The sequence below is a fragment of the Embiotoca jacksoni genome, unplaced genomic scaffold (genome assembly GCF_022577435.1).
Source record: "Embiotoca jacksoni isolate LCO1_2020_lvr unplaced genomic scaffold, fEmbJac1.0.p SCAF_36, whole genome shotgun sequence".
Lineage (NCBI taxonomy): Eukaryota > Metazoa > Chordata > Actinopteri > Embiotocidae > Embiotoca > Embiotoca jacksoni.
This window is the reverse complement of record NW_027185388.1, coordinates 1,874,233-1,898,202: the sequence shown is the minus strand read 5'-3', so window position 1 is coordinate 1,898,202 and position 23,970 is coordinate 1,874,233.

Below are 23,970 nucleotides of genomic sequence, written 5' to 3'. Positions count from 1 at the left end.
CCTTACAGTACAATAATTCTAATTATGTTCAGACAACTAAACATGCCAGCTCTAACGACAGCAAAGATACGGGGAAAATTGGCTCATTTGCACAATAATAAATGTAGGTTTGAGCCTTTAGAAAGCCTATTAACATTTAAATGATACAAGGATGTTATCTCTAAAGTGTGTGCTTATCCAGGGTGGCTTTCTGCGTGGATGTGCGGTGAATGATCAAACAGCCAACGCGTCTGCCGATATGCTCCTGCACTCCAGCGCAGCACTGACAACCCCGCTGACAGTGCTTTGTAATTGGGGAGAAAACGGAGATGGAGGAGGTCGGGAAGGGGGGGCACCGAGAACCAGGATGGTGTTGGAAGGGGGAAGGGGAGGAGCAGGGCGGAGTGATGAAGGGGAGGAAGAGTGTATGGAGGATATCGAATATTTCAGGTCTTTAACATGCCCGTTCAATGTTTAAAACTCAGCAAATGTGCTACTTGACATGAAAGATGTCAACAAATGCACACAAAGAAAATTCTCTGCAAAGACAAGATGCCTAGGAGACATTTTGACATATATTACAGTGTTTACATGGACTAAGAGCTAAAACGTCAACTCATCATTTCTTTTTCTTTTTTTTTTTTTTTTAATAATTACTTGCTGCTGTTTATCCCATCCCATAATACTTTTTTTTTTTTTTTTAAGATAAAGTCAGTAAATGCTTAAAATGTCACCTTAAATATTCCTGCAAAGACTTCAGTCGAACTCCAAAGTGACCCCATAATTATGGAACTCTGCAGTGCATTAAATCTAAAGATACATGGCATAAAAACCTTGCCATTTGCTTTGTTATTACCAATACCTTACCTTTCACTCCTTCAAACATGATGACATGCTATTAGAATTGAAATGCCACATATTTTGGTTTATGACTTTAACAGGTTGGGAAATCACATTAGAGTTTTATATACTTACTATTTCTGTTGCGTTTCGGTGCACATTTGAGGTTGTGCGTGTTGCATAAGAAATAAAGAACAAGGTGCTTAACTTCAGCCTTTTCTGCACAAGGAATTTCAAAAACTGCCAGCTTTATCCAGTCATAAACAGGCTGACATTATATTTTGCAAAGAAATATGATGGTTCACTTGCACTTTTTGGCATGTCTGTAAAGAAATGCAGCATTTTATCTGCAGACTTCAAAGTGATTGTGTCTGGTATAGTTAAGGTAACTTTCAGTTGCCCTAACGGTCCATCCATGTGTGGTAAGAACTATGCAGGCTGTGTTGGACCAGTTTTGGACACTTCCTTCTCTTGCGTGTTCATCAAGTTCAATAATTCCTGTGTCGGTGGGAGCGTTACTCAACATACGATGAAATCCCAGCGTTTTTAATCGAATAGTTCCAAGCAAAACCGACTCTCTCCTCCTTCCACTGTGACAGGACTCACTGGGGCGATATCTTATTATGGTTCATTATATTGCCGCCAGCCTCAGCGAGACGTGTTGCACGGAGTTTGCAAACAGTTGCTGTTTTACCCGCGACCCCCACCTCCCCCGTCATCGCCATAGCTAACACTAAACCCATAATGCTCCCATACAGCAGACCAAATGTTTCAGATGTTTCAAAGGGATATTGGGCTGAGTTTTTTTTTTTTTTTTTCCCCTGAATGGGTAGTACAGACAGGTCCTGAGTTGTGACCAGAAAACCAAACAGATGGGATGTTTTACTTGAACTGTTCCACCCCAACAACTTAGTGCTTTTAAGAAAGTGGAACAAACGCATGTGTATATTTCTTCATGTCACTCAGTTTCTTAACATTGTGAGTGCTCTGGCCTTTTCCATTAATGTGACAACTTTCCATTCAATCTCAAGCCAAGCTGAAAGCTTTACGTAAATGTTACCTTGTCCGACCCGAGATTGCTTCTGTGAATTTTACACAGAGGTGGGTTATTTTGGGTTTCTGCAAGAATCTGAAAACTCTCAGAAAACCAATTAAGGAAGAACATTAGTAAAAACAAAATAAACAAAAAATTATTTCCCCAGTTAGACTTTCTTGGCCATTTAAACTGGTAAAATGATGAACGTGCTTTACAGTAAACAGTATTAATGTTGCTGGATCAGAATACAAATAGCGATATATCCTTCTGTGAAGCTGAAACGCTTTGTTAATCATCAGAGAATTGTTTGGGAAGTATTTTGATTATTTAAATAAATTGACATATGCTGACATACTGATTCCAGTTTTTATTATATGACAATTTGCTGCTGTTTTTCTTTTCTATCACTGTATATTGAATTATTGTACAAAACAAGATATATGAGAATGTCGTCTCATGTTAATGTCGTCGGGGATTTTTCAAGGGGGATTATTCACAATTTATTTTGCTTTAATACTCAAACAATTAATCCATTATTGAAAAAGAAACTGTCAGATTGACTGAAGTGGAAATAATGGTTAGGTGCACCTAATCCTAGATGTTTTAATGGAAAATAGTGTAATTATTTTAATTAATAACACATTTCTCTGTTCCCTTGAAAGGATTTTCTGATTTATGCTTGTAGCTTTTAGGAATGTTTTTCCATTATTTTCGGAGATTTTTAAGACAAAACAATCAGAGTCTAAAGAAAAATGCTTTAAGAATCAAAGATAGTCGTGTAGCTTCCTGCTAAACGTACACGTGTAAAGATACATCTGGCGCAAAAAAAAGGAAAAAAAAGCATTGCCATTTTTCTCTTGTTATATAAACAGATTAAATTGCTCAAACAGGATTGCATGTTACTTTTCATGGTTGTTGTTCACCAACACTTTTTTTTGGCAATGTCAGAGTGTGTTTCTTTATGGAGACATCGCTGGGTCAGATGATGTCATCACCTGCTAATACATGCTAAAATAGGCCCTGTTAATGATGACAAGGGCGCGCACACACACACACACACACACACACACACACACACACACACACAAACCCTCCCCACCTCCTTCCCCGTCTTTCCCTCTGGTGGGAAAGCAGTTTACCTCTTCAACCCTCATTACCATACCAATAGTGAATAGACAGCTAAAGCTAGTTTGTCAAAGGTATTTTAATTAGCAATTAGAAACTTGGCTGCCTGAACATGAGCTAGTTCAATACCCCCCCCCCCCCTCTCCCTCCCGCCTCTCGGTCCTAGCTTTCTCGTACTGCCTGCTCACACACTCACGCATGCACACACGCACACACATATATATGTATATATATATATATATATATATACACAGGTGTATAACCTGGAGCACAAGGTTCCCTGGTGCCATAGCCTTGATAAACAATGTCCTATTCAGCGCCATATGAATAATTAAGGGTCGAGTGTAGAAAAGAGGCGACACTTGTTTATTCACAGAGAATGGCTTTGTCAGTGGCAGTATACCAGGGTTACCGAGATGCCAGAGCAGCTCATGGCCTACCGTGACATTATCTAAATGGCACACTGACAAAAAAAAAACAACCCCGCAAAACACACAAAAACTCTCAGCGAGCACAACTGTGACACACTAAATAACACTCATAAATGATGAACGAAGGGGATAAATAGTGTGGTAAATATGAAATATTGATGCGGATTTGGCAGACAAGGCATGTGATCTCCTTATTAAGAGTCTCCGTGTGTGTGTGTGTGTGTGTGTGTGTGTGTGTGTGTGTCTAAAACTCTCTAAAACCTGTGAATTTCTGGGGTTGAAAGGTGAATCTGACGTTGTGGAAAAAATAAGGCCAAAGGATCCGATAAATTTCGTCATCCAACGTGCGATCATAAAAAGGCTTCACCGTAAACTAACGGTGTTAAAACTGGGCTCTGAACTTGCGACTGTGAGAAATAATTTGCATCCGCTCTCTTTTAGATCTTGTTTTTTGCGCCGCCTTTTAAATATATAATGAAGAATCTTCGCCTCTTTGTTCTCGTCCCTCTCTGACCTGATCCATCAGCTTTTATTGACTGCATAGCTTCTTTCGCCCCGCAGACCTAATAAGGAAAAGTGCAGATTCATTGGCATGTGAGGCGGGCTCCATGCCACGATGTACATTCAGAGGAAGATAATCTGCTTCGAAACGATATCAATAGGAATTGTTTTCATGTGGAAAAGTAAAGCTTGCGAGAGATTCGGACTGCGGTATTCACAGCTCGTCGTGAGTTTGGGAATGTGAGAAAAGTTGACGTGAATGAACCCAGACAACACGTTTATGCTCTTGTTTATGCTCTAATCTCATTAATATCTGTAGGCGAAGACATGGCTGCTGCTTAGCTTGTAGCAATCACTTAGCAGAACAGTTCCAAATGCACAGCTTTGAGCCCGAAGGGGTTGCAGCTCACGTAGCGTGCAACTGAAGAGGAAATGATCAAGGAGGCCAGGGCTGCACTCGGCACAGCTTAACGTGAGCTTAGACAGTATAGCACAGTGGATTTTTGTGCACTCCAGTTTCTGCTCGGGTGTCTTTCTGTTTGCCATAAACACTGAGTTTTAAGCAAGAGTTCAGCTCTCCCTTGTTATTCTGTTAGCGTCTCCTGCTAGCAGCTGTAAGGGCTGACAGGAAATAGAGTAAAAAAGACAGATGTGAGTGCACAGTGGGAGCTGGTAGTCCAACCCCGCAGTCAGGCTGTTGGCAACGCGGAGCAACCAGACAGCTGAGCCACGGGGGAACCGAGACACATTTTAAATCTCTGATGGAGAGCTGTTGAAACAATAATAAGTTATGAAAACCATTAAAGCCAGAATACAAATGTCGCAGCGTGACGCTCCACTTCATTTACTGTAGTATTAGACTCCGAGGTGTTAACAAAAACAGCAACACCTTAGCACAATAATATCTGTTTACAGAGGTAAGAGAGGTATCATTAAGAGACACATGCCAGGCAGGGATGAGAATATTAATGTGTGCGATGCTCTGCTGTCAACTCTGCTGTTTAGCTTCAGTCATAGAAAAAACAATTCTCCATCGGTGTCTGTAGCCTCGGCCCTTAAGTAACAATCCCATCCCTGCAGGAGAAGAAGTCGGATGTTTGGGCCCCGCATGTAGAAAACAGTCCAATTGGATCTGTGGCAGTCTGCCAGTGTTGGAAGGACCATGATGTGGCCTTTCTACAGTTCACTTAATTAACATACAATGTGGGACTTAATGTGATTGCCACAAGCTGAAAACAGTCCAGTAAGACGACAAACACATCTACATTAGTTATCAGAACAGTTTTAGATACTATCAATCTGTACCTAAAGGGGGGGGGAATCAATATAAAAGTAGTAAAAACTGCAATTTTTCATGAAGAAGAAAAAAAAAAAAGGCCAAATCTGACGTTAAGATTTAAAAAAAAAAAAAAAAAGAGAGAATAATTTGTTTCTTGGATCATGGCCCCACTTTTCACAGAATTTAATTTGAATCTGTTAACAAGTTTCTGATGTTTCGTGCCAAAAAACAAAGACACACAAATGACCAAATACGCAGCCTCCTTGGCAGAGGTAAAAATTACATTTTCTTCCCCACCAAAATTAAATTGGATCGATTCTTTTGAAAATATCGTTAAGTGTTATTTTTTTTTCCTTCTCTGAAGAACCATACATAACTCTTGCCAACATAATATTACAGTACCAACAGGGAAGGACAGCTTACAAGGATTTGAGCAACTGTGCAAATACAATATAATATATTTTAGTAACTTTATTTTGACAGTTTTATTTTGAGCTATTACACATTAACGTTGGCATACAAATCACTGGAACGCTATACCCTCTGATGTTCTATTGACTTTCTTCTACCAGTTATATGTTGCATGATCGGTCCAACTTTAACAGTTTCAGCACAATCCCATATGAGCAGCTACTTGAATATTGACAAATTACAACAATTCAGTCCATTGGTTTTCAAGGCAGAATTACACTGGTGTGAAAAAGTGTTTGCCCCTTCCAGATTTCTTGTTTTTTTGCATGTTTGTCACACTTAAATGTTTCAGATCATCAAACAAATGTAAATATTAGTCAAAGATAACAAGTAAACATAAAATGTAGTTTTTAAATGAAGGTTTTCATTATTAAGGGAGACAAAAAAAAAAAAAACCCACGTGGCCCTGTGTGAAAAAGTGTTTGCCCCCTAAACCTAATAACTGGTTGGGCCACCCTTAGCAGCAACAACTGTAATCAAGCGTTTGCGATAACTTGCAACGAGTCTTTTCCAGCTGTGGAGGAATGTTGGCCGACTCATCTTTCCAGAGTTGTTGTAATTCAGCCACATTGGAGGGTTTTCCAGCACCAACCTCCTTTTTAATGTCATGCCACAGCATCTCAATAGGATTCAGGTCAGGACTTTGACTAGGCCACTCCAAAGTCTTCATTTTGTTTTTCTTCAGCCATTCAGAGGCGGACTTGCTGGTGTGTTTTGGATCATTGTCCTGATGCAGAACCCAAGTTGGCTTCAGCTTGAGGTCACGAACAGATGGCCGGACGTTCTCCTTCAGGATTTTTTTTGGTAGACAGTAGAATTCATGGTTCCATTTATCACAGCAAAACAGCCCCAGACCATCACACTATCACCACCATATTTTACTGTTGCTATGATGTTCTTTTTCTGAAATGCCGTGTTACTTTTACACCAGATGTAATGGGACACACACACCTTCCAAAAAGTTCAACTTTTGTCTCGTCAGTCCACAGAGTATTTTCCCAAAAGTCTCGGGGATCATCAAGATGTTTTCTGGCAAAAATGAGACGAGCCTTAATGTTCTTTATGCTCAGCGGTGGTTTTGGTCTTGGAACTCTGCCATGCAGCCATTTTTGCCGAGTCTCTTTCTGATGGTGGAGTCGTGAACACTGACCTTAACTGAGGCAAGTGAGGCCTGCAGTTCTTTGGATGTTGTTGTGGGGTCTTTTGTGACCTCTTGGATGAGTCGTCGCTGCTCTCTTGGGGTAATTTTGGTCGGCCGGCCACTCCTGGGAAGGTTCACCACTGTTCCATGTTTTCTCCATTTGTGGATAATGGCTCTCTCTGTGGTTCGCTGGAGTCCCAAAGCTTTAGAAATGGCTTTAGAACCTTTTCCAGACTGATAGATCTCAATTACTTTCCTTCTCATTTGTTCCTGAATTTCTTTGGATCTCGGCATGACGTCTATCTTTTGAGGATCTTTTGGTCTACTTCACTTTGTCAGGCAGGTTCTATTTAAATGATTTGTTGATTGAGAACAGGTGTGGCAGTAATCAGGCCTGGGTGTGGCTAGAGAAATTGAACTCAGGTGTGATAAACCACAGTTATGTTTTAACAGGAGGGGACAAACACTTTTTCACACAGGGCCATGTGGGTTTGGATTGTTTTTCTCCCTTAATAATAAAAACCTTCAATTAAAAACTACATTTTGTGTTTACTTGTGTTATCTTTGACGAATATTTAAATTTGTTTGATGATCTGAAACATTTAAGTGTGACAGACATGCAAAAAAATTGGAAATCAGGAAGGGGGCAAACACTTTTTCACACCATTGTCTGTAGCAGACTCACATAAAGCAAAGTTAACCTACTTACAGGCTGAACAATTAATCATGAATTCAGACCAAAGCGTGGCGACAAGATGATTTAAAACTTGCAACTACTTTGTAATTGACCAGCGTGAAACATTCTCAAACATGCTGGTTTATAATGAAGCAACAAGAAATTACAGTTTAACATCTCCGCAGCAAAAACTCTGTCGTTCTATTTTTACCTGCCATTTTTTCCAGCTTTTTTGGAGTTGGATAAAGTTTGTCACGTAAAAAACGAGTGAAGGTAGTGATAGTGAGCAACTTGCGACAGTTGCGTTTTTAGAAGTGATGGCACGGCGACAATATTTTAAAAAAGAAAGAAAGAAAGAGAATAAGGATGAGAATAATGTCGTGAAATGGAGACAATCTCCTATGTTTAGTTAAGTTCTCACTTCTCTTTCTGGAGCCAATCTGTTGTTAGACAAGTTGGTGTTTCCTCTAATTAAGCACAAATAACACTTTCCTGTTTTACATTCTGAAACTACGACTTGCGACTTGACAAGTTGAGTTGCAGGAGACAATCACCTGTTTTAATTTGAGCTGAAACACTTTTTACTTATGACTTGCAGGCCAAAATATATTTTTTCTAAAGAAAACTTTTAACTTTAATTGTTTTTTGTATACTATATTTATGTTTACACACCTAGAATTATATATTTAAAACCATTATTGTAATATTAGTCAGATACATCCAAAGAAAAAAAATATGGAATGTGTCTTCGCATAAATTTTGTCCAAATCTGAGAAGCTATGACTAATATATGAAAACATGAAGCTTTAAAGTGCCCTGACAAACAAATCATACTCACTAACCTCATAACATCATATTCACTAACCAAGACTGTTATTTATTATTTGTTGCTGATCTGTTAATTGCAATGAAACTTTTAATCGAGGACACGCTTCCCCTTTTATTCGTTATACAAGTGCGAGCATTGAAACGCTCTGTGTCCTCCGGCTAAAGTGCAACACTGTGAGGTTTGAAGGAACCCTGCTGATGGTATGTGCCTTACTCCAGCAGATATGTGACTATCAGGATTATAGCGCCTCAGCCCTCTGGCCGAGGACACATATCACACTAAGCAACATAAAAAAAAAAAACAGACACGTGTTACCCACACATTCACATCAATCTGTAGCTTCCCATCCATCTCACTACAGAGTAATCGGCCCCATTTGACCCGAGCTATGGGGGTCAACAAGGCGGGCAGATGTTTCATGATAATGGTTTATGTGTGTGTTAGGGGATAATGTTCGGAGGCTGGTTTTAGATCCACTCCTTTTTTCACAGGTCACATCAGTTGAAATCAATCCGTTCCTCCTCATCTCTGATCAACTCATTTTACATAAAGGAGAGGGCTTCATCTCACCGTGTGTGTGTGTGTGTGTGTGTGTGTGTGTGTGTGTGTGTCTGTCTGTCTGTGTGAACACAAGAGAGTGAACAGTGCTTAACCCCGATCTCAATCTGACAGAGCAGCAGGGGGTATGAAAGGATGCCCTCAAACAATGTGTGCACACAATCGTACTCTCTTTCTCTCACACACACACACACACACACACACACACACACACGTATATACGCTGTAGCTTGTTCTCGCGGCAATCCATTAATGCTGAGATCCTATTGGAGGCTCCAACCAATTTCCGACTATCACAATGCCCGTAAAAAAAATCCTAAAGCCAATAACTCCTCGGAGGGTCGTAACTCACTCTTAATCGTCTTGTACTTCTGTCGGATCTGACATCACTGTGGCTCACAGTATGCCTGGATCTCAAATCCCCCCCCAACCCCCTCACACACACGCCCTCCTGTCTTGGCCCCTATAGGAGGACGACATCCCGGGCCTCCTTTATTTCAGCTCTGAGGACGAGGGCAGAAAGTGAGGGAAGCAAAACCAAGAGTTGAAACTCAAAGCAAGAAAAAAAAAAAAAAAAAAAAAACCTCAAGGAATCCGGCGACACACTTCTGACACTGACACTCGGATGTCCTATATAATGAGTGTTTTAATGAGTGCCCGGCCTGTTTTTAGCCGTGTTTGTTAATTAATCAGTATGCATGCCGTGCCAGCAGATGGCAGTAAGGATAAGGTGCCTCTGGGGGGAAACAGCTAATTAGGTAATAGGAAGGGGAGGAGAAAGAGTGACAGAAGAAGTCCCTAGATTGCAGACAGGTGACCTCTGTTACAATATGGCAGCCGGGGCGGTGTAGTACACGGTGGTGAAATCGCATTGGTCACGAAAGGGTAGGATTTGCATGTATATGCTTGTGTAATACAGACATAAACACAAACCCAGTTCAGACATACAAACATACCTGTATAAGGTAACATGGATATCTCACACAAGCAATGCACCCCCCTCCCCCCCGTCCTCTCTCCAGTGGGGCCCCTTCACTGCGCTGCTTTCCGAGGGAGTGTAAAAGCAAGGGAAAGAGGGAAATTAGTACTGCTGTGGGGCCCCATCACACAGATGGACGGGGCCCGGCGCATATGCTGACAGAACATTATACGTCTCTCTCCACTTTCCTGTGTCGAGCCCCGCCCGAGTGCGCAGGGGCCCCGAGTGGAATATTAATGTTCCCAATTCAATTTGCGTGAGCCAAAGCTACTTCCTGGGATGAGCAGTGTCGACACTTCTGTGTAATGGATGACGAGCATGCGGGGAATGTGCGTTGTCGACCTAATAACGAGGTAGGAAGAGAGAATAAAAGCTCGGGTTGAGCTGAGACTGCTGGTGTTGTTATGTTTGGTTTGTTCTATAGAATCGGGGAACATTTTCTTTTTTTTTTTTTTTTTTAACAAGAACTGCTGCCGCCTCTCATTTCATTTATTTTATGCCTCAAGTTGTGTACATACCAAGTCTGTGCTGAAGTCTGTTCCCCATTGGGATGGGCGGCACGGTGGTGCAGTGGTTAGCACTGTCACCTCACAGCAAAAAGGTTCTGGGTTCGAATCCGGTCCTGGGCCTTTCTGTGAGGAGTTTGCATGTTCTCCCTGTGCTTGCGTGGGTTCTCTCCGGGTTCTCCGGCTTCCTCCCATCATCCAAAAACATGCACCTCAGGACTGTGCTGACAGGTCATCATTGTAAATGAGAATTGGTTCTCAATTGATATTACCTGGTTAAATAAAGGTCAAATAAATGTGGAAAAGCTTCGCACCGGGTCCTACACAAAAAGCGAACTTCTTCTCCCGCCTCCTTGGCTTTTGCAAGGACCGAGGCAACTGTATCAGACGGCTATATTCTCAGAGGCTGACATAAAAACCTGCATTAACTGTTTTACTGGCAAGGCAGCAGCTCTAAATACAACACTGACCCACATATTCACACGCCGGAAGTTTAAATCTACAATATTCTTACTCAGAACTTCGTACGTTGTGTTGGTCAATTCAGTTAGTACTCTCAAATTAAAAAAAACTTTTTATGTGGCCAAAGAGAAGCTACAACATGTAGTCAATCATAATTTAAAATTGCAACAAAACCACGCAGTCAAGTTGACGAATTTTGAAAGCATATCGAATACGAGACTATAACTGTCTGCTCATTTCTTGTTTCTTTTGCTGTTGTGTAGCCTTTGCCCAAACGCTTTGGGAGGAAAATAAGGTGCATGTTGTTTTACTTTCACTCCAGCTTAACACAACCTTGCAGGTGCAACATGTCTCGGACTCAGAAGACCAAAAAAAATGAATTAAACAGCTTTGCTTTGGTAAAGTCAGCTAAAGTGAATTTGGATAGTTGGCGCCGGCAGCCATCATCCTGTAAACACTGTGGGTACAATTATTAAAATAATGGTGTTTTTTTTTCCACATCTTGTGTTGAGCAGCAGATTCCTTGTCTTAAATTGCTGGCTTCATCCACGCGCTAATGTTGTGATGCAAATACACAGTTTATATGATAGTGTTACAGAAAAAAACAAAACATGAATCAATCTCTCTTTCTGCTCATACATTATACATATTATATTATATATATCATTGAGAAGAAGTGAGTGTGCGTGTAGAAACCTGGAGGTCAAACGTGGCCTTCAAAGCAGGTGGGCGGTTCTCGTGCGTAGAATGAAATCAAATCCTGCTGGCACGACCGGGCTCAGATATACTGTTGTAACATTTCTGGAGAAATTACTTTAGCTGATTGTATTTTGTATTTTTAATGGAGCACAGTTCCAGCTCACCTATTTTCACGACGCATTTTGTGTATTGTTTTTTTTTTTTTTAATTGTTGTTGTTTTGCCTTTTTAATGGCCCTTTGTGTTTTATTGCACCTCTGCTATTATCTTACGTGCAAGCTGTGAAGTGCAGTAAACAAACCAGAGACGAAAAAGCCTTTTGAGTCGCATACAAACCATATGACAAATCAGTTTGGACACGTGTCGTAAATAACTGATTATAGCATTGGTTATAGCACATAACTGCATCCAGATGAAGCACCTTACTGCTCAGGCTGTATAATGAGTGTATAATGTGCTGTGTAATATGTTTGTGAAAGCTTAGCTTGGAAAAAAAACCTTTCTTTTAAATTATACAACTGCAACACAATGATGTCCTTATGTTTCCCTTGCTCTCTTCCTCTCTGTGCTGGTGACTCGACTCGAGATGCTCTCTGGCTTAGCGCTCGAATTTAAGCCTGCATTGTCGCGACCGCCGTTCAGGAGCCCATTTGCAGGGCTAAAAAGCGTCTCGCCCTCCCCTTTTGTGTTCGGCTCCGTTGGAAGTGGGGCAGCTCTAGTCATGCCAGTTGGGCACTCAGACGCGCAAACTGAAGGGTGATTTCTTATGGCGAGGACCCGCGGGCGCAAGTTTGGAGAAATAAACTACTGATCACAGCATTAAGTAAAAAAAAAAGAAAAAAAGAAAGAAAAGGAAAATCCTCCCAGCGCACAACCAGCCTTTGGTGTCGCACTTGAAATGACACTTAATACTGTTCAGTGTTGCTCAATACAAACTACGTGAAAAGGTTTTGTTGTTGTTGTTGTTGTTACACAGGCCCCTGGTTCCATGAATAAGCAGAACAAGTATAAATACATTTAGAGGACAAAGATTATCTGGGATGTAGATCCCGAATTACAGACAGAAAGCTGAGGGGGGAGGAGGGTGGGGGGGGAAGGGGAGGGGAAGGTAGATAGCATTTAGCTTATCCTCATTGTAAAATCTCAGTCTTGGCTAGCCACCCGGCTCCACTCAATAACAGTTTTAGACTTGTTGTTTCCATGACAACCAGTACTTGATTGCTTGCCCTAATCTTCTTTAATGTGGCTTAATACTGTTTGTATCTCTCAACATTTCGCTTTAGCCTCTGTCTGTCTGTCTGTCTGTCTGCCCCCCCCCCCTCTCTCTCTCTCTGCTGCAGTGCAGAGGTGAAGCCGTTTCCTGCTTGACCTTTGAACCCTTAAGATGGCTTCCAAAAATATTTCAAAAATGTGCTTTTGGTGACCAAGTTGAAGCCTGCAAACGTGATGCTGGTAAAAGTGTTTACTAGCAGCGGTACATTTCTTCATAGTGAACATCAGAAATTAGACAGCTTTAGAAAAAGTCTCATGCAAATTAACCGTCCCTCTTTGTAAAAGGACAAAAGCTTTAAAACGAACGGTATATTGTTGGTCGTTACCTTGATGAGTTGAAGAAAAAACAAAAGTGGGGACAGAACTTCCAGCTGCATCGGACAGGAATAAAACGCAGCGAACGCCGTATAGAACATACTCTGGTGAGCACGCAGCATGTAATATTTCAGATGTTTTGCAATTAAATACAGACAGCAGCACCTAAAGGTATAATTAAAAATGAAATTGAGCCTGCCAATCTTTGCAAGAACCTCAAGGTATGAATGCTGAGATATTAAATCAATATTTCTGTCTCTGAAAACACCCATCCAATCTCTCAGACACCCTTTAGATCTGATGGATGGAGCTATGTACTTTTCATGCAAATCGATATCTTATCTTATTCAGTATACTGGATAGAAAGAAAAAAAAATACATTGGTATAACAACGGTATATGGCTTCCATAATCAAATCCATACATAACTAAACAAGCCAATACACAATCTGTACAAGAGGTTGTGTGAACTGCCGATGTAAATGTCAATTTGTCAATCAGAAGGGAGCTGACATGAACATTAGTCATACGTGTTACTGTGAAAACAGGATAAATAAAGGTTGTTCATGTTTTATGCAGCGATAAATCAGTCTCAGTAGGTCCTGGCTTGTTGGTGGTGTAGTTCAACCCTCCCACAAGTTGATGTAAGTAAATGTATTCATTGACCTCCATCTTAGTTGCATCATAGAGGATTTGACCCTTCCAAGTAATTGTAAGACAGAGGAAACAATTGGCTCGTTGACTTATGTAGATGCATCTCAGCTTTTCATGGACTCGGCAGTACCGGGAGGTGAAGAGAGAATTTGTTTTCCTTGGTGAAGCCGGATGTGAAGGTGTCAAGTATTTTGAATATTTTAGAGCAGATTCATATATTTTGAGCATATTCATTTATTTAGAGCGTATTCAGGCAACACGAGTGATGTAGGAAAAAAAAAAAAGATTGATAAAGTCCGTGTAGGAAGAAGGTCCGAAATGACTGAACAGGAAAAAAAAAAAAAGAAAAACACATGATTTTCTCCCAGGAGACAGATAGCTGTTTGTTTGTTTGTCTGTGTAAAAGCAAAAGTCAACGTTTACCAATTGAACTTCGTACATTAGTAAACTTATGGAATACATTTAACTTGCATCACGTACTTAACATAACTTGCGTAAAAATTGTACTTAATTAAACCCAAAACTGTGGTATTATTTCCTAAATCTACGAAATGTACCTCCCGCACGCACAGCGGAGCAGATTAGAAGAGATACAGCTGAGTTACTCGGGTTGATAACAACTCCAGTTGTTACGTGACTGTAAAAAAAAAAAATTAAAAGAATAAATTGAAGCCCAAAGTTCAGCTATCGATGGACGACCGCTGACCAAAATATCAGCATTTGTTAAACAGCCACTATCTGTATCTACAGAGAGCAGTGAGGATGTTAACGCGAGCAGCTCCTTCTCGTACAATAGTGTGTCTACAGTGGTTACTTCAGGTTTTTATCTTTTAGAGTATTAGAACTAACAACGTGTAGATTGTTAGAAAATGACTGACATATAACAGAAGCGTATTCTCAGGTAGACGTCTATACAGGACTTCCCTTTGAGGCTATAATACCCACCTGTCAATAGTCAGCCATATTATGCAAATTCTGAACACCGTAAGTAACAAAGATGAAGTTAGTGAAGGGAATACTGAACAGTTTAAGGTGCTACAGGAGGAAAACGATGTTATTGTCAGTACCTCTGACACATGTTAAAACTGTGGAAAGCATTGTGGTAGACGAGGAGATTTCATATTTACACTGCGCAGGGTAAATAAATACAGAAGATGAGGATGTTAGAAGATGCTCACATGACATTTATCACAGTAACAAGCTGTCATGTGATTAGCGTAGATCAGGGCATCTCGGGGGGAGGGGGGTGGGTGGGGGAGCTAAGTAGAGGAGCTCTGGAGCCCCGTTTGACATCTTGTATTGTGCTGAATGTGACGCATGTTGATATTAAGGCATCTTCAATGTATGTATATAAAAAAAAATAGAGTAGTCAGACGGGTGTTTTCTGCTTAACACACACACACACAAACTACACACAGACACACACACACACACACACACACATTCTAGAGATACGACCCGTCCTCCAAACACACACTGTGCAGATGTGAGGCTGGCAGAAGTGTTAGCCCAGCTGGCAGTGTGTGCATCTCAGTGGCATACTAGGGTTGTGTTGAAATTATAGATGTGCCAACAGATGTTTGGCAGTGATGTTATGGGTGTGTGCCACTGTTTGCATGTTTACTTGTGTGTGTGTGTGTGTTTGTGCGTGTGTGTGTGTGTGTGTGTGTGTGTGTGTGTGTGTGCGCGTGTTCCACAGTGTGCTTGTATGCACACTTGTTTTGTGTGTACTTTCCAAATGCTGTGTTTGGTTGTTCTTTGCGCGTTTGTATGTAAAACTTGTGTTTATCTCTCCATGGCTTTGAGAGATAGTGCAAGTGTGTTTTGTTTTCTCTCTCTCTCTGTGTGTGTGTGTGTGTGTGTGTGTGTGTGTGTGTGTGTGTGTAGCCCACGGAGATGAATTAGAGGAATTTAGAATTTATGTGAGTGGTTGAGCACGCGCAGCCAGCAGTGGTTCTCTTTGCAATATTGATAGTGTATTGTAACAGGAAGCAAGTGAAGCCTGTGGCAAAATAAAATAGAAGAGGGAATAAAATAAAGATAAAGAAGGAGAAGGTGATTAGTATAAGAAAAAAAAGAAAAAGAAAGTGGGAAAGAGGAGCGAGTTTGACGGAGGGATCGAAGAGGCTGAAAACAAAGTGGCACGAGGGAGTGGAGGGGTGGAATAACAATGCAGAAGGAATTAGAGAGACAGGTCATATCAGGTTTTTTTTAATCTTTTTTTTTTTCTTCCTTTTTCTTTTTCCCGAAGAGTAAAAGGGCAGCAAAAAGGATGAGGTTGAATGTGGATGAAGACTGAGCTGTGTCAGGCGTGCAGGAAACGCCAAGAGAAATCAAAACGAGGTGTGATAAACACGTCCACCCAATTTCGTGCATGTAGGTAAAATGTAGCGAGCCTTTTGGCCACGCCCACTCGCGACACGCCACCAAAATACGTCATTTTCCGCCGGGAGTGAAGCACGTACCGACTTCAATGAGTTTTTTTAGGTTATGTTAAAGCCGCCAAAAATGCAGTTGTTTACGAAGAATAATAATAATAACGCGGAATAATAAATCCTTGCTTCACAATAAGGCTTTTAGCTCGGGCCCTAAAAAGGGCAACAGCAATCAGGAAAGGAAGAAAAGGAAAATAACTGCTGCTTCCCATGTGGCAGCATTTACTACTGTACTCATGTTTTTTTTTTTTTTTTTTTTTTAACATGTCATTATTAAAACCTTTTCCTCTGAACAATTATCATGGCACCGGACCACCCGCCGGCCTCTCTCCTTATAATTAAATCGGTGGCACACTTTTCACCTCACTGCTGTCATTCACCTGACAGAAATGACAGACACGGCGAAGGACAGGAGGAGGGAAGGAAGGAAAGAAGGAAGGAGCCTGGGAAAGGAAAAAAAAAAAAAAGAAGAAGAAGAGAGTAACAAAGGCTGGAAGAAAAAAAAAAAAGACCAGAAATAACATGAGTGTGAAGGAAGACGAAGGAGGAGAAGCAACATCTGCAAGAGGAGCCGAGAGAGAGAGAGAGAGAGCGAGAGAGAGAGAGAGAGAGAAACGAGTGCTGCGGGAGTTTAAATGAGGTTTACGACAGTTTGGGAGGTGGAGGAACGGGCGACCGGCAGAGGGCTGCGGCGGAAGATAGAAAAATAAATAAATAAATAAATAAAAAGTGAGAGATGAAGTGAGAACAAGTGAGCCTGACAAAGAGAGAGAGAGATGGAGAGAGAGAGAGCGAGAGAGGGGGTGAAAGAGAGGAGCCAAAGGAGATAGACACTATTGCCATAATTAAAGCCGAGGATGAGGTCACTGCCGGGGACACATGGTGCGACTTTAATAGCCCGGAGATTTGGCTCGAGTCCCATCGGCCCTTTAACTCTGCATTAAGCTGATTACCCCCACATTTAACCAAAAGTCACTGCCCACACTCGCTCCTCGCCTAATATCACTTTAACTAAAACATTTTTATTTTATTTTTTTTTGGGGGGGGGGGACGGGGTGGAAACACACACAGAGAGAGAGAGAGCAGGCGAGGGAGAGAGAGAGAGAGCAAAGGGCGTAACATGAAATCCATTTCATTTGTGCGTTTTTAATCACATACTAAAAGTCAGAGTGCATTTCCTACAATTTGCACTAATACTCTGGTATTGTTATTTTAATACGCCATTTGTGCCGTTTTTTTGTTTTTTTTCCCAGAGTGCTACAAGTGGACCACTTGAATTATACATTGTTTGTGCGTGCGTGCGAGTGTGCGCGTGTGTGTGTGTGTGTGTGTCAGCGCACATTGTTTCCTGAGATGAATGGTTGACTTGTTGAAGCGCTCTGTGGAAGGGTTAGGTGCACTACGGTTTAATACCAATAATTGCAGCTTCTGGTAAATGCCTCATTGTTTTAATGCAGCGGTGGTTAGCATCACAATCATCGCAAAATTAATCTCGGCGCGTTTCGCTCAAAGCGGCGGACAAGAGTGCAGCAGAAAAAAAACAACAACAAAAAAACAAAGGCAGACAGAAACACAACGCTGGTCGTCTCTCATGCTCACTCAGTCAGTCTGCAGCCCGGGAGGGAACTTCTGAACCCACTCATCTTTATTAATACGAGCGATTAGAAAATTGGACTAATGTCTGTGGGAGTGCTGCAGTGCAGCTCCTAAACTCAACAAACACTAGAAATCCACAGTTCAGTCATCAAAGAATTGATCCAAAATATATAGCGTGCAATAAGACACGAACAAAAAGTTATTAAACTCAATCAACAAATCGAGGCAACACTCGCTTTGTTTTCATTTTGACCTGGCTTTTGAATTTTAAGATTCACCTTAAGTTGAAACCAAGCGGCAACCGACGGAGTTGTCCCCCGTTGGATAGTGAACTGTCATTACGAAGCCTCGAGTTCGGATTTTCAGGCCGCCGCCATCTTGTTAGTTTGGAGCAGGAAGTGACCATATTTGGATGAGCTGGGGGCGGAGCAACGGTGGATCTGACTGATCTGATTGGGAACCTGAGTACACTACGCCCCGCCCACCTATAGCAGAAACCTGACTGCGCCACAGGACTGTCAATCAAATACACACCACCCGCCAAAAACAAACCACAGGTTTTTGAGGCCTAATTTCTATTTAATGGTGAGATTATTTTTAGATGGGCCGCTTGAAAACTAACAATAAGGAGCAACACTAGCCAGCAACAGCATAATAATGAGGGAAAAAAAATGATCGACTTTGTATTTCATGACAAGTCGAATGGGAGTCTATGAATCCAGACGCTTTTGGGAGCGAACCCCTAGTGGCACTCGGTGGTATTGCAGTTTAAGGCACATTTGCGTCCCTTTTCAGACGCAGAAGCTACGTCCACTTTTACATCCAGTTTATGGTTGGAACTGAGATTTCAATTACGTGGGTGAGGCTTTTAATAACTTCATCTTTCTTACTTAGTGTTCCCTAATTTGCCACGCCCAAGCAAAGGCTACATACGCTACACAAGCTGTCACTCACTGGTGCTGATGAGATATATTCGTGCTGAACACAGCAATAGTTGTACATTTTAAACATCAAGTATGTCGGTGCGGCTGCAGCGTAGATATCAAAATCAGGTACCGACTGACGAGGTGGTTTTTTTGATAATAGATGGCGCCCGAGCAATTCAGTTGGTGCCACAAAATGTATTCAAATTCGGTACCAAGTTCAAAGACCCACTTCACTGCAGGATGTTCAGTAATAATTCGCGTACGACGCATGCATTCATTCAGATAACATAATAGAGCGTAAATGCGTGAGGCAGAAGGCAGTGCGTTGAGTGATTTTGAACTTTCCCACATGACTGGGCCGGACACATTTCCTTTCAGGCTTTGGAAATAAGGCTTGAATTGGCCCTGCATGCCACCTGCCTATACATGAATGTGTCAAGTGTGTGTGTGTGTGTGTGTGTGTGTGTGTGTGTGTGTCTTTGCGCATATCTACACACTATTGTGCAGCTTTGTTTGTGACGGCGGGCTCAGGGTAGGTTGGGTATCAGGCTTCCTTCCAGTACCCCACATATCTGGTGTTCACACTTGGCTGAACCTGCAGAACCTTCCTTGGTTACATACATCTCTCTCTCTCTCTCTGCCCCCCCCCCCCCTTCCTCCCTCTCTTTGCAGCCACAGGATTAACATAGCAGGGTGAAAGCACTTCAGCTAAATCCCACCCCGCCTCCCCACCGCGGCGGCCGTTGCTGCTCCGGGATCGAAGCTCGAACGCTCGCAGATGACGAGTCTTGGCGCAAAGTGGTGAGAGAGAAGCACATCTGTAAGATCCGGGTCATGAGGCTTCCCTTTTTTTTTATATATATAATTTTTTTTTTTAACACCAGGAATATGCACTATTGGCAGATTAACTTTGCCAGTGTCGGCGGCGTGTCTGACACGTTCACACGACTTCCCCTTCGACGCTCTCTTCCTATTCGACACGGTTAAAAATAGCGGCGCCCGGTGCCGTCAGTTCATGCCAGCAAATCGCTTATCCCGACAGAAAAAGGGCAGTTTTCCTCACACAAACAATGTGACCAAGGATTGAATCCATTTTTCAACATTTTAATGGGAGGACTGTAGCGACTAGCGATCTGTCAGCGATGATTTTACTGCTGCGTCCAAGCAGTTTTATTATTTACTTTTTTTTTTGTTTTTACTCTGCAGTCTGCTCATTCACATGCAGTGTACCAGTCATATCTAAACACGCTGCTCGTCTATGTCGCCTTCCCCCCGTCTCTTCCTGATCCTTTGATATCTGCATTGACTTCAAAGCGGCGGGGCTACGGCGTTACCTGATGCTAATAGTCCACATGAAAGAGAATCTGTATGAGGTGCGAGCGTCGGGGACTGATGGAGCCTCTTGGGGTGGGACCCCCCTCCCCCCTACCCCCCCCCTCTCTCTTCTTCTCCGTCAGCCCAGACACTCTATTCCCCTGCTTCTAGTTAGTGGTGACTTCTAAAAGACCTTCAGAGATACGAGGAGGGGGTAGCGTGTATTCACCAGAAGGCCGCGGACCTTTTAAACACGAGCCGCAGGACAGTGAAGGCCAGTTCAAATGGATTCACGCCGTCCGCGCCCTGATACATTACTCGGATGTGGTTTGGGTTGAGTGACTTGACAAATATGTAGAAGGAAGCTTTTGTAGAGAAGCCACGTCCAGTCAACACGAGTCTGCCAGTCACAGTCACTCCTCTGGGACAATAGGAATATTTGAATTCGGTACCACTGCTTGAAGCGGTCCACTAGTTAGCGCAGCTATTCATCATCCTGCCAGACGCGGGAGTGTTGAGGTTGAGACTCGATGTAGCTTCACTGTGAGGAGTTAGGACCTTATTAGCATGAAGATAACTCTAATGTGCAATGATTTATTAACCCCAATATATATATATTGTCTGAATGGACACTAAAATGTCGAGGCAGGGGTGGTCATCTCATTTTAAAAGAAGAAAAAAAGAAGTTTTGCTGCCGCAAAAGCTGTGAGGCGGATGTTGAGCGATCGAGTCGTTCACCACGGAGACGCTTCGTGTCAATTCCTGCCTCCCCCGAGTGCATTTGTGTTTCATCACATCTTTGCTTTTCCCAGTGATTTTAACTTTGACATTTAAAGAGTACAACCACCAATTGCACGGCAGTGACATTATCTGACTCATGATGACAGTTAAATAAATAAAAGGAGTAAAAACTGGTGCAGCAGGACCAGAAAAACAACAATTTTGTTTTAGTGAAGTCTTCATGTGAAAGAGCAACTTGCAGGTTTTTTTTGTTAATATTTCTAAGAAATGATTGTTGGAAAAGATAATGCATAGTTTTATCTCTTACTAGACATTAAGGTAGAAATTCAGATGAAAAAGTAGCAAAAAGGAAAATGGTCTCGAGTCCTTTTTGCCGCAGCAAGTCGGGAGCCATTGCGACTGAATGAGTCTGGTTTTTTTTGCTAGTTTTACCTCGAATGTAATACTTTTTGGGGGGAAAACATTAACAGACAGGACTTGTCGCACATAAAACACAATAAAAAAAAAAAAAATGTGGCTGTGTTTAGTGCTAATTTTTGTCAGTAGGGTTTTATACCTGGACACTTACTGGTTCTCACATTTCACAATTTGCTTCACTTCTTGCTGATGGCTGTTGTTTCTCCAAATTTTGGACTGATCCTGGTCTCTTTGGAGCTCAGCAGGATCATAATTGCAATACTGTGGTCCACTGTATGCATATGAATATACATTAAAGATTCATGTTACCTATTATTAAACTTAACCGAGTGTGGTCGCTCTCCCTTCTCAAATTTTTCTGAGTTGGGTGTAAAACTCACTTATAAAAATGACTCCAAATATGATTGTAGTACAATGTACTATTTTCTGCCTTATTTTCCAACAAATTAAATTCACTGGGGTCATAAGCCTGCGAGTTGCTTTTTAAAAAGTGACTCCTCCATTGCCCGCACTGCAATTCAACATGTATAAAGGAGAATTAAGTAAATACAGAAGTGTAAAATTGCCTTTTGACATAAACCTGAGATTTTGGGATGTTAAGACATCAGATTAGTTTCTTGTTTTAATATTAGATTCTTTGAATAATATAATAATGAGGTTTTTAAAATCTTTGCCAAAATTAAAAGGAGATCTTGTAAAAAGTTGAAGAAATTTGTTTATAAAAATAACTAAAAAAGAACGGAAATTCCCCCAAATTTGTAAAACCTACATTTGAACTGAAAAATGCTCCACGCACGAATTTATAGTTTGGCTACGATTCTGTCTTTTACACTGACAAGATAAGGCCCTAATTGCTCCGCAAGGCCAGAAGCAGGTAGGAGGATCTGTCACTCAGGTTACCACGGCGATGTTGGCATGCTGGTTTGTACAGAGAACAATTGCTCATTGAAGATCCAGCGGCTCCTGAGTGAAAAGAATTCTTCGGTGGAATCTTAAAAACAACAAATGCTGCTGTCGTGTGTTAAATAAGATGAGCTTACATTCCACACTGCGGCATATGTTAGTTGGATTCGTTTCTCCATATATATTGTACGAGTTCGCTTTTTTGCGGATTGGTCGCGCGACTACTGAATAACGTAAGCTGAAAGTTGGCTGTTTCATCACAGCTGTGAGAGACTTTGTATCCACAGGGACAATTAAAATGGCACTATTTACAAAAGCCAAATGAAAGGAAGAACTTCGGCAGGTCCGAAACGGTCTGAACTTTCAACCCTTGTGTGATATGTGCTTTTAGCGCCGAAACTTTGAAACGCATTAGACTGTTGTCAAGGTCAGAAATGACAAAGACGGGCTGAAACATTTTGATTTCAGATCAGTGGTATCACATCTAACCATTCAGAGAGATGATTCAGGCAGGTCAGTCTGGGTCATAACATGCAGAGAATATCAATCGTAAACCAGTCATACTTTTTCTTCTTTTTTTTTTTTTTTTTTTTTTTAAATAGAAAAAGCTAAAACTTTGTGCAAAGCAGTAAAAAAAAAAAAAAGTTCATTGTGTTTTCACAGCTTTCTCCTGCATGGTTGTGGTTCTGAGGTTTGATTTGATTCCTGAAAGCGCCGTGGCTGCCTAAACCTCCTTTTCATTTGACTCTAGTCATTTGGAACATTTTCTCATTCAAACCGCGGCTTTGATTAAAAACAAAGGGGCTGCTTATCTCAAAGGGCTGGGTTTCTTCCCCCGGCCTTTGAAAACAGCTCGCAGCAAATTATGGTAAATAAGTGTACAGAAGCTTCTCCTTGTGCATATGCAGGTCAGCTTTCTTCAAAACGTTGGCCTGCAATGTGGCAAACAGCAAAGTGCTGCCGTGCACGTGGGCACGACAAACAACGCTGATCTCCGTCTCCGCGCTGTTTTGGTGTTTCTTTTTCCCTCCGTTTCTTTTTCCCTCTTTACTTTAACATCAATCGGTTGCAGACGGAGAAACTAATAATTTCCAACAACTACTGATAGATGGCTTATCTCCAAGGAAAGGGGACCTCTTGCAAACGGCATCAATGATACCAGCTTTTTCATGTTCCAAATTAATTCCTGAACATAATAACTCCAGGCAGTTTGGTGAAAAGAGGGAGGGGGGATTCATTTATAATCAAACAACGCTGCTTTGGACGACGTTTGAATGATTTAAAGCTTTCACATGAAGTTCCAACCTCTGGACAATCAAATGAGGAAATAGGGAAGCGTGCTGAAAATATATATTTTCAATTTTTTTTTGGGGGGGGAGGGACATGTAAAAAAAAAACACACTACTCCTTCTTTGTTCAAGTGCTTTGTCTCCGCATTATTCCATTCAAAGAACTGTACTCCAGAAAATAAAAGTGCTCTCTTATGGTCGCGGTTCTAATCATGAGTTCACGTTATCGTTCTGTTTCTCATCTGCAGAACCAATTTATTTGGTGTCACACGATTGCACCCCAATTTCAGCTCATTCGAATGTTAGTCTTGTGTGTTGGACTTTCTTGCAAAAGAGCTGCGCAAGGAGCACTCGTACAGGAATTTTAAATCAAGCCACGTCCCGAGCCTAATTCTGAATATCAGGAGGATCAGTTCGAGATAATGACAGCCAGCGGTTTCTGTCCGCGCTGTTGAGCAGAATGTGTTGCCCTATGTTAAAATACCTGCTTCTTGAGGCTCACTTGCTGGGGTTTGGCATCACATTGCATCCAATTGCATCATGTTGAACCTCTTTGAAGTTCCAGTGGCACTTCTTACCCCCTTATTCAGCCTTGGCT